The sequence below is a fragment of the Megascapheus bottae genome, chromosome 27 (assembly GCF_031878675.1).
Source record: "Megascapheus bottae isolate mThoBot1 chromosome 27, mThoBot2.hap1, whole genome shotgun sequence".
Lineage (NCBI taxonomy): Eukaryota > Metazoa > Chordata > Mammalia > Rodentia > Geomyidae > Megascapheus > Megascapheus bottae.
In genome coordinates, this window is record NC_143535.1 from 23,049,786 (window position 1) to 23,061,776 (window position 11,991).

An 11,991-nucleotide genomic window follows, 5' to 3' on the forward strand; every position below is an offset into this window, starting at 1 on the left:
TGGCTGTGGTTTGTGATGTAAAATAAGACTACCTCGAACCCACGGATTGGCCCCGCCACCCTCTCTGACTGCACCTACCTCCCCTTGCCCAGCCCAGTCCTGCATCTTACTTTAGCCCCTTGTACTTTCCCAATAAACAAGTTCCTGCTGTGACAGTCTCCCTGGCATGTCTGTGTCTTCCCTCTGGAGAGGGAGTGCTGGGTGAAGGCGGCCAGTCGGTCCTAATCTTTCTCGACCTCGTCTTAGTAGGGGTGTGTGCTCCTTGTACCTCTTGCGGGTCAAGAGGCATGAAGCGCTAAAAACCCCGACATTCTGGTGCCCAATGTGGGGCACGAAAAGAACACTCATCAGAAGTGGGATTGTAGGTGAGCCCAGCTAAGTGGATTACGAGGTAGGGTCTCCCTGAAAAGATGGGGCAATCTCACACCAAGAATGAGGACCCGGTGCTCACAGCGTGTAGATTTAAAAGCAGAGGTTTGGAGATTTCAGATCCCCAGGCTGAGAAGGTCTGGGAGGCCTTAATACGCACCGCATTAATGGCGGCCATTCTTTTCAATTGGGCCGCATGGGAACACGTGGAGCTCCTGGTGAGAAGGAGAAAGATTAACTTGGGAGAGGACCCTCCCCTTGGGGTCTCTCTGACTTTGTTTGCCTTTAAGGCCTGCTTCTATCCTGGCTCAGTTACATCTAGGGCCAAGGAAACTTTAATTGAGGAGAGCTCAGAGTTGTGGCGAGTTAGCCCTCCCTCTGCTCAGGAAGAAAAGGGTTTATAGCTTCACCCTGAGGAGGGATTTCTGGTCCCCTTTGATCCTAGGATTGGGCCTCTGAGTCCCACACCAAGTGCTCCTGCCCCGGAATTTGCGGCAGACAATTGGGTTGCAGAGTGACCTCCGCCATTTTATTTTAGCCCCTTGTACTTCCGTAATAAATGAGTCTTGCTGTGACAGTCTCCCTGGTGTGTCTGTGTCTTCCCCCTGGAGAGGGAGGGCTGGGTGAAGGTGGTCAGTCGGCCCTAACCTTTCTCAGCCTCATCTTAGTCGGGGCGTGTTCGCCTTGTACCTCTTGGGGATCAAGAGGCAAGAAGCACTAAAAACCCCGACACATGAAGACCCAGGTTCCATTCCTCAGTACCACATATATAGAAAAAATCCAGAAGTGGTGCTGAGGCTCAAGTGATAGAGCTTGAGAAAGTCCAAGGACAGTGCTCAGGCTCTTAGCTCAAGCCCTGGACTGGTAAAAAAAAAATAATTAAAAAAATGAATTAAATTAAATTAAATAAAAAATAATTAAAAGTTGAAGATGATGAACAGGGGTGTTACAGTTACATAAGTAAGGTAATGAGTGCTTTTCTTTTTTCTTTCTTCCTTTTTCTTTTTCTTTGCCAGTCCTGGGGCTTGAACTCAGGGCCTGGGCACTGTCCTTGGACTTTCTCAAGGCTAGTGCTCTACCACTTTAGCCACCACACCACTTCCAGCTTTTTCTGTGTATGTAGTACCAAATAGTGGAACCTCAGTCTTTGTACACATTAGGCAAGCACTCTGTCACTAGGCCAAACTCTTGGCCCCAGCATTTCTTTATAAACATTGTTGCTTCCTCCCTCATTTTCTCCTGCTTGCCAGTCACTCCCCCACCACCATTGTAAAGTTCATTTCCAACTTCATGTCTAGTGAGTATCATTGTTGCATTACTTCAGCCTTAGTCTTGTTGTTTCTGTGATTCCCTTTCACTTCCTTGATCCAGATAAGCTTACATGGAAAACAAAGTGTATAGAAAAAACTAAAACAGAAAGAAATAAATCAAAATAAATGCATATAGGACATAATAATGAAATAAAGTGGTTGAGCCTAAGTAAATTAACTGAGTCTCAGCCATACCAGCACCTGGCCGGGTGCTGGGGGCTGTTGATTTCTCAAACATCCTGGCACCTCACCAGGAGGTAGGGAGCAGTCCACCCAAGGCTGGAAAGGCCTGAAAGTGGGGGATGCTATTCATTTAATGCAGATGGCTAGCATCAAGGTGAGCTGGGAAGGCTTGGCTTATGAAAACACAAAGCCTCTTGCAAGCCTTACATATGGAGATTTAGAGTCTGGCTTCTCATCCTCCAGGTGGGAGAAGGTGAAGCTGCCCTCCCCCAGGAAATGCTTTGTGCCTGCATCCCTGGAGACAGGGGTGGGCACTTGGCTGATAGGTTACTATAGCTGTCAGTCCAGTACCTAGGACAGGGAGCTTTTTGTGATACTGCCTCCTGCCCAAAGCCTATTTAAGCCTGCACCAGTTTAGGAGTCATTATGCCATGCCAAATGTCTCCATATTTCTGTCCTGGGTCCTGGCTGTTCTCTGTGACCAGAGAACATGGTGTCCCAGTTCAGCTCTCCACTGGAGCTGAATTGGCTTGTTGGTATCATACTTGTTGTTTCTGTTTCCTCATTGTATTTTCTTGTTTTCTGCCTGCAGGGCATTGAAACAAGAGTCTGCCGTGCAGTCATTAGCCTTTTAATAAAGACTCCAAGATCCAACTCACAAAATGTGGTTTCTGTATATTCTTGCTTTATTTCGAATTCTTGGAGTTCATGTTAATATGCTTCATTATATATGGTCCTGCGTACTTAACAATTGCGATATTGTGATCCCCAGCTAAGAATATCTTAGATATTCTAGTTATTACAAATGAAGGAAACCTTGCAAACTATGTTTCTCTAGGCCTGGCTTGCTTTGCTTAATATAATATTTTCCAGGTCTTTCCATTTCCTTATAAATGGGACCATGTTATTCTTTCTGATGGAAGCATAAAACTCTACTTTGTATGTTTACCATACCACCGAGGAGCTAAGAAGCACCCCCCCCATTCTGAAGCAGCAACCATCTTGTTGTTTACATTAAACTATGACTGACCCAGAGCACACATAAATTAAAGAAAGAGGATTGTGGTGTTCATAAGTTCCAGGAACTGACTGTCTGCATAAAAATTAGAATTCACGTAAAATCCAAGGATAGCATTTGTTTTCCAAGCCATAAAACTACTCTCAGACAGCTGAATAGGATTCAACCAGCGTGAAACTTCCCATTAGCTCCCATGGCCCTGGAATGTCCCTGACCCCCACTTTATCTCACTCAAAAACCTGTTTGCTGCGTTGCTGTAATTCTGTGGTCTTTGCCTTTAAAAGCCCTGTAAACTTTCAACTCGGGGCTTCCTCCTAAGCTCCGCTGTGTTGGGGTGTAGGACAGAGGCCTGAGCTGCAGCCCACCTGAATAAAGCCTTGCTTTTGCATTTCGGAAAGTCTGACTCTCTGTGGTCTTGGTGGTCATCTCATGACTTGGGCATTACACCACATTGTCTTGATCTTTTCATCTACTGAGGGGCATCTGGGTTGGTTTCATGTTGGAGACCATTGCTTTCAGCCTCTTGAGGAAGTAAGATTATAAGATAGCACCTGGTAGCTCGCTAATGAGTCAGTACCTGCTGACCAGGAAGCTTCTTTGCATTTGTTGATTTGTTTTTTCTGTGCTTGTGTATAGAGTGAATCACTAGATCTCTTCCAGGTTTGTTTGCTGCTTTGCAGATGACCTTTACTGTGATTGGCTGCTTAAGGATATAAATAGTGTGAGGTTTCCGGAGAAGAAATGAGAAGAAGGGAGAAAAGATGGAGAAGGTTGAGGAGAGAGGAGAGAAGCAGAGAAGAAAGGAGAGAGAAATAAACGACCTCTCTGCTTGCAGCGATTTGAGTCTGTGATCATTCCCAGTACACCTCCGAAGTGATATGTCATTGTGGCTGGCAGCGACAAGTGGCCTATACGGGGATGTTTTTTTTGGCACGGTGGGGAAACTGAGGCACCTCATGGAGGGCGAGGCAATAGTCATTCCCAGTCCACCTCCGAAGTGCAGGTCACTTCGGCATGTGGGGAAACTGAGGAACCTCACGGAAGTCTCTGACCAGAGAGGAAAGGGTGAGACAATAAGGGGTTTGGTAAAGAACCAGGAATAAGGGGTTCTGTAAAGAACCAGGGTTAATGGGTTCAGTAAAGAACCGGATGTTGTAGTCAAAGAAAAGGTTTGTGCAGTTGTTAAATGTGAATAATGGGTTCAGAAGTTTCCAAGGACCAGATGGTTAGAGTCATAAGAGATTTACTTAAAGTTAACGGTACTGTCGTAAAAGAAGCCATGGTTAAGGCTTATGTGGATACGATAGCAAAAGTAAGTCCCTGGTTTTTGAATGAAGGACTTCTTAATGTACCACAGTGGGATTTACATAAGTTAGATTTGGAAAAAGCGTTAATACAGGGAGACCTCCTGCGAGGAACATTTCCTATGTGGCAACTTATCTGGGAGTGCTTGCTTTCGTCCAAACAAGGAGTTAAACAACAGGTGGAAAGGAGCGCAGAGAGGCTTGTAGAGATATATGAGAGAGAATCGAGTAAACAGGACGAGGAGGAATTAAGTGGTAGAGATTTAGAATGCCTGTGCTCGGGGGATGAATTACAAGACAAGGGGCCACCGCCCATAGTTCAGCAGTCTGTGCCTCAGTGGGAGGAGCCAACAGTGAGCCTCCTCCTATCTGTCCGCAGGTTAGCTAAAAGAGTAGAAGCATTAGAAATGGAGGATGAGTGGGGTTTTCCAGTGTTTGAGGATCAAAATCAGGCAAGATTTCACCAACCAATAGATTTAAAAACCGTTAAATAGCTAAAGGAATCCGTTATGGCTTATGGTCCCCAAGTGTCTTTCACTATTAGTATGTTAGACTCATTGGTAAATTTAAATTTGGTTCCCGATGGTTGGGAAAAATTATGTAAGGCAGTGCTGAGTGGAGGACATTATTTGATTTGGAAGACTGGCTGGCAGGAGTTATCCTTAGAAACAGCATGTAGAAATGCTGTGGCCGGTTTCCCACAAAGAAAGAAATATTGAGATGCTTACAGGAGAGGGTCAGTAAGCTGCGTTAGAGGCACAGCTCCAGTATGAACCAGGAACATATGCACAGATTGCTACTGCAGCTACCAGAGCATGGAAGACCTCACAAGATTCTGGTGATTTACAAGGTAATCTCTCAAAGGTTCTTCAGGGACCTAACGAGCCTTATGCAGATTTCGTAGATAGACTCATTCAAACAGCCACTCGCGTCTTTGGCGATGCTGACACTGCGATGCCATTAATACTTCAGCTGGCATTTGAAAATGCAAACAAATGGTGTCAAGCTGCAATAAGACCATGGAAAGGGAAGAAGGATTTATCAGTTTACATAAAAGTCTGTAGGGACATTAATGATGCAATGGTCACAGGACAGGTGATTGTGGCAGCCATGAGGGATGTGCCTCCCTTAGGCCCAGCAGGGGAGCTAGACAAAGAACTTGTTTTCACTACGGCCAACCAGGACATTTTAAGAATCAATGTCCTAGTAAAGGGCTCCAAAGAGCTTCAGTGGTAAAGACAGAAAAGTCCCCAGTGCCAGGGAGCTGTCCAAAGTGTAGAAGGGGTAAACATTGGGCTAATGAGATCTGTCACTGATTTTGACGGGAGCCCAGGGAATTGACCCGGGTCGAAAAATGGAAGGCAGGCCCTTTGCCTCGGGGCCCGCAAATGTACCGGGCTATGGAGATGCCAGTACACCATACTCCGGGTATAATCCAGACCATTCCTCATCACAACCCCCTCTTTCCATCGACTCCTTCGTACAAGGAACCTCAGGCAGCTCAGGATTGGACCTCTGCTCCACCTCCCGACTCGTATTAACACCTGAGATGGGTGTCCAATTAATTCCTTCAGGGGTGTCAGGTCCTCTCCCTCCAAATTCAGTAGTCTTACTTCTTGGGTGTAGTTCGCTTACTCTTTCTGGCCTTCATATCCTTACAGGAGTTATAGATCATGATTATATAGGTGAAATTAAAATTATGGTAAGTTCTCCCCGTGGTATCTCAGTCATCAGTCCAGGAGATAGAATAGCCCAATTAATCTTACTTTCAAGTATGCATAAAAATTTTAAGAGTATGCCTCAAAATAGGGAATCCAGGGGATTTGGGTCAACTGGAAAAGAACAAACGGTTTGTTGGGTGCAGGATTGTTCAAAAAGGCCTCTGCTCAAATTACTTGTGCAAGGAATGACCATTGATACTGGGGCAGACATATCCATTATCAATACTCAACATTGGCCTAAGCAATGGCCTCTTCAGAAGGCTGATTGCATGCTGAGGGGGTTAGGATTTTCACAAAGTCCTGATCGGAGTGCTCAAGTTTTATCCTGGCAGGATGGGGAGGGACATAAAGGCACTTTTCAACCTTATGTGTTGGCATCGTTGCCTATCACGTTGTGGGGCAGAGATATATTACAGGAAATGTGAGTACATCTTACCACAGAATCTGTCAAGGAAGACAAAGAATCCTGGATGGCAAAACCTGAATCAGGACATATACTAGGTAAGAGAGCCTGGACAATGATGCACAAGGGAAAGGTCTAGGAAAACTTCTTCAAGGAAATCCTCAGCCTCTACCCATAACCAAGAAAAATGACCACTGTGGAGTTGGTTATCCTTTTTATTAAGGGCCACTGTGAAATCACCATTAAAAATAACCTGGAAATCTAATAATCCTATTTGGGTCCCTCAGTGGCCCTTGTCAAAGGAGAAACTCCAAGCGGCCCGAAAGTTAGTACAAGAGCAATTGCAAGCTGGCCACATTGAGCCTTCTACTTCTCCTTTGAATTCCCCTATTTTTGTAATAAAAGAAGAAATCTTGGAAATGGGGACTTCTTCATGATCTGAGGGTCATTAATAATTCTATGCAACTTATGGGTCCCTCACAACCTGGCCTCCCTGTAGCCATTCCAAAAGGATATCAAATTATTGCTATTGATATTAATGATTGCCTTTTTTCTATTCCATTACATCCTGAGGATGTTCCAAGGTTTGCCTTTTCAGTACCCGCCATAAACAATGAAGGCCCTTGTCAAAGATTTCAATGGAAAGTCCTACCTCAGGGTATGGCTAACAGACCCACAATCTGTCAGGTGTATGTTGATGCAGCCATTAAGCCCTTTAGAGAAAGCTATCCTGACATATCGGTAATACATTATATGGATGATGTCTTATTAGCACACCCCAATTTAAATTTACTTTTACAACTATTTGGCTTGATGTCGGATATGTCAAAGAGTTATGGACTTTGTATAAATGAGGAAAAGGTACAATCAGGTTCTTCCATTCTTTATTTGGGATATCAAATTATGGATACATGTATTAACCCACAAAAAATTCAAATTGTTAAAGATAAATTGATTACTTTAAATGATTTTCAACATCTCTTAGGGGATGCCTGAAAGTATAAAAACAGATAATGTTCCGGCATATACATCTGCTTCCTTTATTCAATTTTGTATAACTTTAAATATTGTTCATAAAATAGGTATTCCTTATAATCCTCAAGGACAAGGGATAGTAGAGTGTGCATATCAGACATTAAAGTTATTGCTTTTAAAACAAAAGGGGGGATTGGAAAACTCCCAAGGATAGACTTGCTATAGCTCTTTTTACTGTAAATTTTTTTAGCTCTTGATGCTGAAGGACGTTCTGAGGAGATACACATTTTAATCCTTCTAGAAGTCATAAACCTTTAGTATTATGGAAAGATAGTTTTTCTGGAAACTGGAAAGGACCAAACCCTGTTCTCATGTGGGGGTAAGGAAGTGTTTGTGTTTTTCCACAGGATGCTGACTGTCCCATTTGGGTGCCGGAGAGACTGATAAGTCAGACGGTGGATGCTCCTTGGAAGCATGTCAATCAAGATGAAGGCTCTTCTACTTAGCACCAATACGGTTCCCCGAATGAATCCATGCGGCAACAATGCACGACCCTATCAACATTGCTGAGGACCATGCTGCTGGGAACCTGAACAATCTTGGCCACCCTCCTGGACTGGATGTCAAGGATCCTCAAGAGCTAATTTTGTGGCTCAGTCATCTTTTATCAAAATCCAACTGAGGACTGCAATTGTTATGCTTATTCAACGAGTTGATCTATTGCAAGAACAATTGAATATTCTGGAGCAGGTGATGAGCACCTCTTGTGTAGCTGCTTATTCTGGCTTTTGCTTGATGGGAATACCATACAACAATTTCAGTTGAGCGGCTAATCTGTCTAAAGAACTTGGACATAACATGGAATGCTCAGGTTGATAACTTGACAGCCTCTCTACGTACATAAATAATTGGACACATGTTGATATTCCAACCTTGGGTGATTGGACATCTTTATTTGAGACTGTTTTGGGACTTGGTCAAAGGTGGGCACAATTGATTGGCTTGGGTTTGTTTTTCTGTGTTATAATTGTAATATGTCTATATTGCTTGTGTAAAATAATGCAAAGTCAACGTAGACAGCGAATGCGGATACAATAGGTGTTTGCTGCCATGGAAACAGTTGCCTCCCCTCAGGTCTGGCTTGCGTAAATGGATGGCTGGTAGTCAGAGACGGGTAAGTCCCAGTTGTTAGCCTATCTACCTAAGACAGGAGCCAAGTAAAGAGTACTTGGTGATCCCATGACAGGTAAGAAGACTAACGAGCTTGGAGACACCTAAGACAGGCACAGTCGATCTGATATGATGGTAGCTCCACATATCCTAGGTCTTCTCCTTTTTTCCTTTCTTTTCTTTTCTAAAGTAAAAAAGGGGGAGATGTTGGAGACCATTGCTTTCAGCCTCCTGAGAAAGTAAGATGGCACCTGGCAGCTCGCTAATGAGTCAGTACTTGCTGACCACGAAGCTTCTTTGCATTTGTTGATTTGTTTCTTCCATGCTTGTGTATAGAGTGGATCACTAGATCTCTTCCAGGTTTGTTTGCTGCTTTGCAGATGACCTTTACTGTGATTGGCTGCTTCAATCACAGTAGTGTCGGATTTCCAGAGAAGAAACGAGAAGAAGGGAGAAAAGATGGAGAAGGGAGAGGAGAGAGGAGAGAGGCAGAGAAGAAAGGAGAGAGAAATAAATGACCTCTGCTTGCAGCGATTTGAGTCTGTGATCATTCCCAATATACCTCCGAAGTGACATGTCGTTGCGGTGGGCAGCGACAGTTTCATATTTTAGCTATGGTATTAACTGATTTACATAATTGTCTTATTTAATTATCACACTACTTTGTGTGAGAAGCTATTGGTTATTAGGTCCTTTGTATAGATAAAAAGCTAAACCTCAGACTAATGATTTACCTGAGGTAGGGCATGACTTCAAAACTGTTTATTGCCTGAGGATCTTGCCTATGCATGGCTCCCTGTAGTAAAGATGAATGAATGAATGGAATCTTGAATAAATGTGGTAGGATAAATGTTTGAGAAGTGCAAGGAGATTGTGGGACTGCACCATGGATCTATCAGACACCCTTGCTGATAAAGAGAAGTGTGAAGTTCTTGTGGACTGCATTTTTTTTTTTAATCTGGAACTCGTATTCACCTTCTTGCTTTTGCTTTTTGGCTGGTGCACTACTATGCAAACTGTGCCTACAACCCATGGAATGTTGTGTTTTTAAACCAAATCTCTTCAGTACCTGCCTAGGTAAGAGCTTCTGAGAGAACAATCCACCTAGGTCATCTAAAGCTGAGACACACAATCTTAGTTATGACATGAATCAAGGAAAAAATTCTGTTTTTTTTCTCTCTTTTTCTTTTTTTCTTTCTGCTGGTCCTGAGGCTTGAATTCAGAGCCTTGATGCTGTCTCTGAGCCTCTTTGTGCTCAAGGCTAACACTCTTCACTCTGCCACTTGAGTCACAGCACTACTTCAGGGTTGGTTTTTTTTGTTTGTTTGTTTGTTTTTTCTGAGTAGTTTGTTGAAGAGTCTCATGGACTTTTCTTCCAAGTCTGACTTTGAAAACTGATTCTCAGATCTCAATCTCCAGAGTAGCTAGGATTATGGGCATGAGTCACCAGCACTTGGCCAGATTTTGTTTTCTTCTGCAAATTTTGAATCATAGTACTGCAATGTTCTCAGCTACTGTCTCTGTTCTTCCCAGCTCCCTTTTCTGTCTCTGGCCTGCCCTGGGCAGATGGAAGATGTTTCTCAATATGTAGAATAGTTTAGCAGCTGTCGGCTCCCCATTAGCTGAAATGTTGAGTAAGTCTTCATATACCACAACAGGGGCACAAAGAGGAATTTTGGAAACTGTAGACTCTTTCTTGTGAAAAGGAATTTTTAAAATATAAACAAGAAAAAAAATTCTCTTTTCTAGTTGCTAGTAAAAATTGACTTTTTCCTTTCTGACCTTCACTAGTGTGGCTGCCCTAAGATGTCAAAGATCCCCACCTGGACAGTATATGAATTGCCTAATACAGATAGGCAGGAGTCTGTGATTATATGTCTCCTTTAGTCACTAAAGAGAGAGTTTATGTCACTCAGGGAAGCAGATCCAAGTTCCTGTCACTGAAGTGACAGAATACAGGAAGGGCCTGGTGCCATCAGCTGAAGTGTGTTGGGTGAGGGTCATGTACTGCTTCTGTAACTTCCTCTTTAGATGCCAGAAGACTCCTTGCCTGCTTCTCTCAGCCTTCACACAGGATGTGGCAGAGCAGAAGAGATTTCATGGAGCAGAGGGGCCATTCCTCTTTCTGTGAGAACAATAAGAGAATGCATTATGACAAAGGGAAAGGGACCTCCTCACACCTTTGTCTCTAGGACGTTTCTAATATCTAGCATCCCTACTATAAGCCCTCTAAGAGAGAGGACAATAACCACACTTTTTGATATATCATAATGTAAAAGTCCAGGAACATTTTTAGAACTGTGCTGTAAGGAAAGTTGTAGTGAAATGTATTTTTAGTTAAAAAAATCATAATTGTATATATATATGTATGGAGTACATATATATCTTGGTTATATATGTATAGTATCTGCATTATATATCACTTACATATATATGTATGTATAGGCATATAGACATTGAGGAATGACTAAGACAAGCAAATTAACAACTATCATGTCACATATCTATCACTGTTTTAGTGGGAACATTTAAACTTACTCTTTTAACTCTGTGAAATATACAATGCATTTTATTGAGTATCATCATGTTGGTCAATAGGTCACTAGAACTTACTGTAATGAAATTCTATAACCGAGATTTTATCCTAAATATTTGCATAAACTATATGGCGGGATAATAAGTAACTAAATAAAAACTCGATATTTTTCCAAAAAGAATATATGGTTTGATTTGGACCAAAATCAAGTTCTTTATCCTAATCTCAGATGATAGTCTTTATTCACACCTAAAATCACATATTTTAAGTTTGTATATTTTCCATCTTATTCAATAGGTTGTGGGGAAAAAAAATAGGTTGTGGGGCTTGAACTCTGGGCCTGGGTGCTATCTCTGAGCTCTCCAGCTCAAGGCTAGCATTCTACCACTTGAGCCACCGTGGAACTTCCAGTTTCCTGGTGGTTCATTGGAGATAAGAATTTCACAGACTTTCATGCCCAGGCTGGCTTTGAACGATCCTCAGATGTCTCCTCCTGAGTAGCTAGGATTACAGGCATGAGCCACCAGCACCCAGCTTCATTCAGTTTTTAAGGGCTATCATCATAAGCCCATGGACATTCTCCAAACCAGCATATTATTAGCTTATTTCATTTAGTCACATGCACTGGAAATCTAGCCTCTCACCACCTCTTCATCTCTCCTGCTACTAACTCAATATCACTGCATCTGTACAAGTCTTAGATTGCCTGATATTCACTTTTAGAAATCTGAACATCTACATCAGTCAGGGTTTGTCCAACCTGGGGTTCTAACATGCCTGGATGTGTTACATTTTCAGGTACAACCCTATGAAGGATGAAGGGCTGGGGCAGCAAAGCTCATAGGGTCCTTACAAGGGAAGAGTTCCTTCCCTAAAGGAGCAGATTGAGGAGTCTCTCATCTCTGGAAGACATGACCTCATCTCCTATGTTAATTCTAGATTTAGATCTAGTAATGACATAAGACAAAAATGCATTGGGTGAAACAAGTATCCATTTAAGGG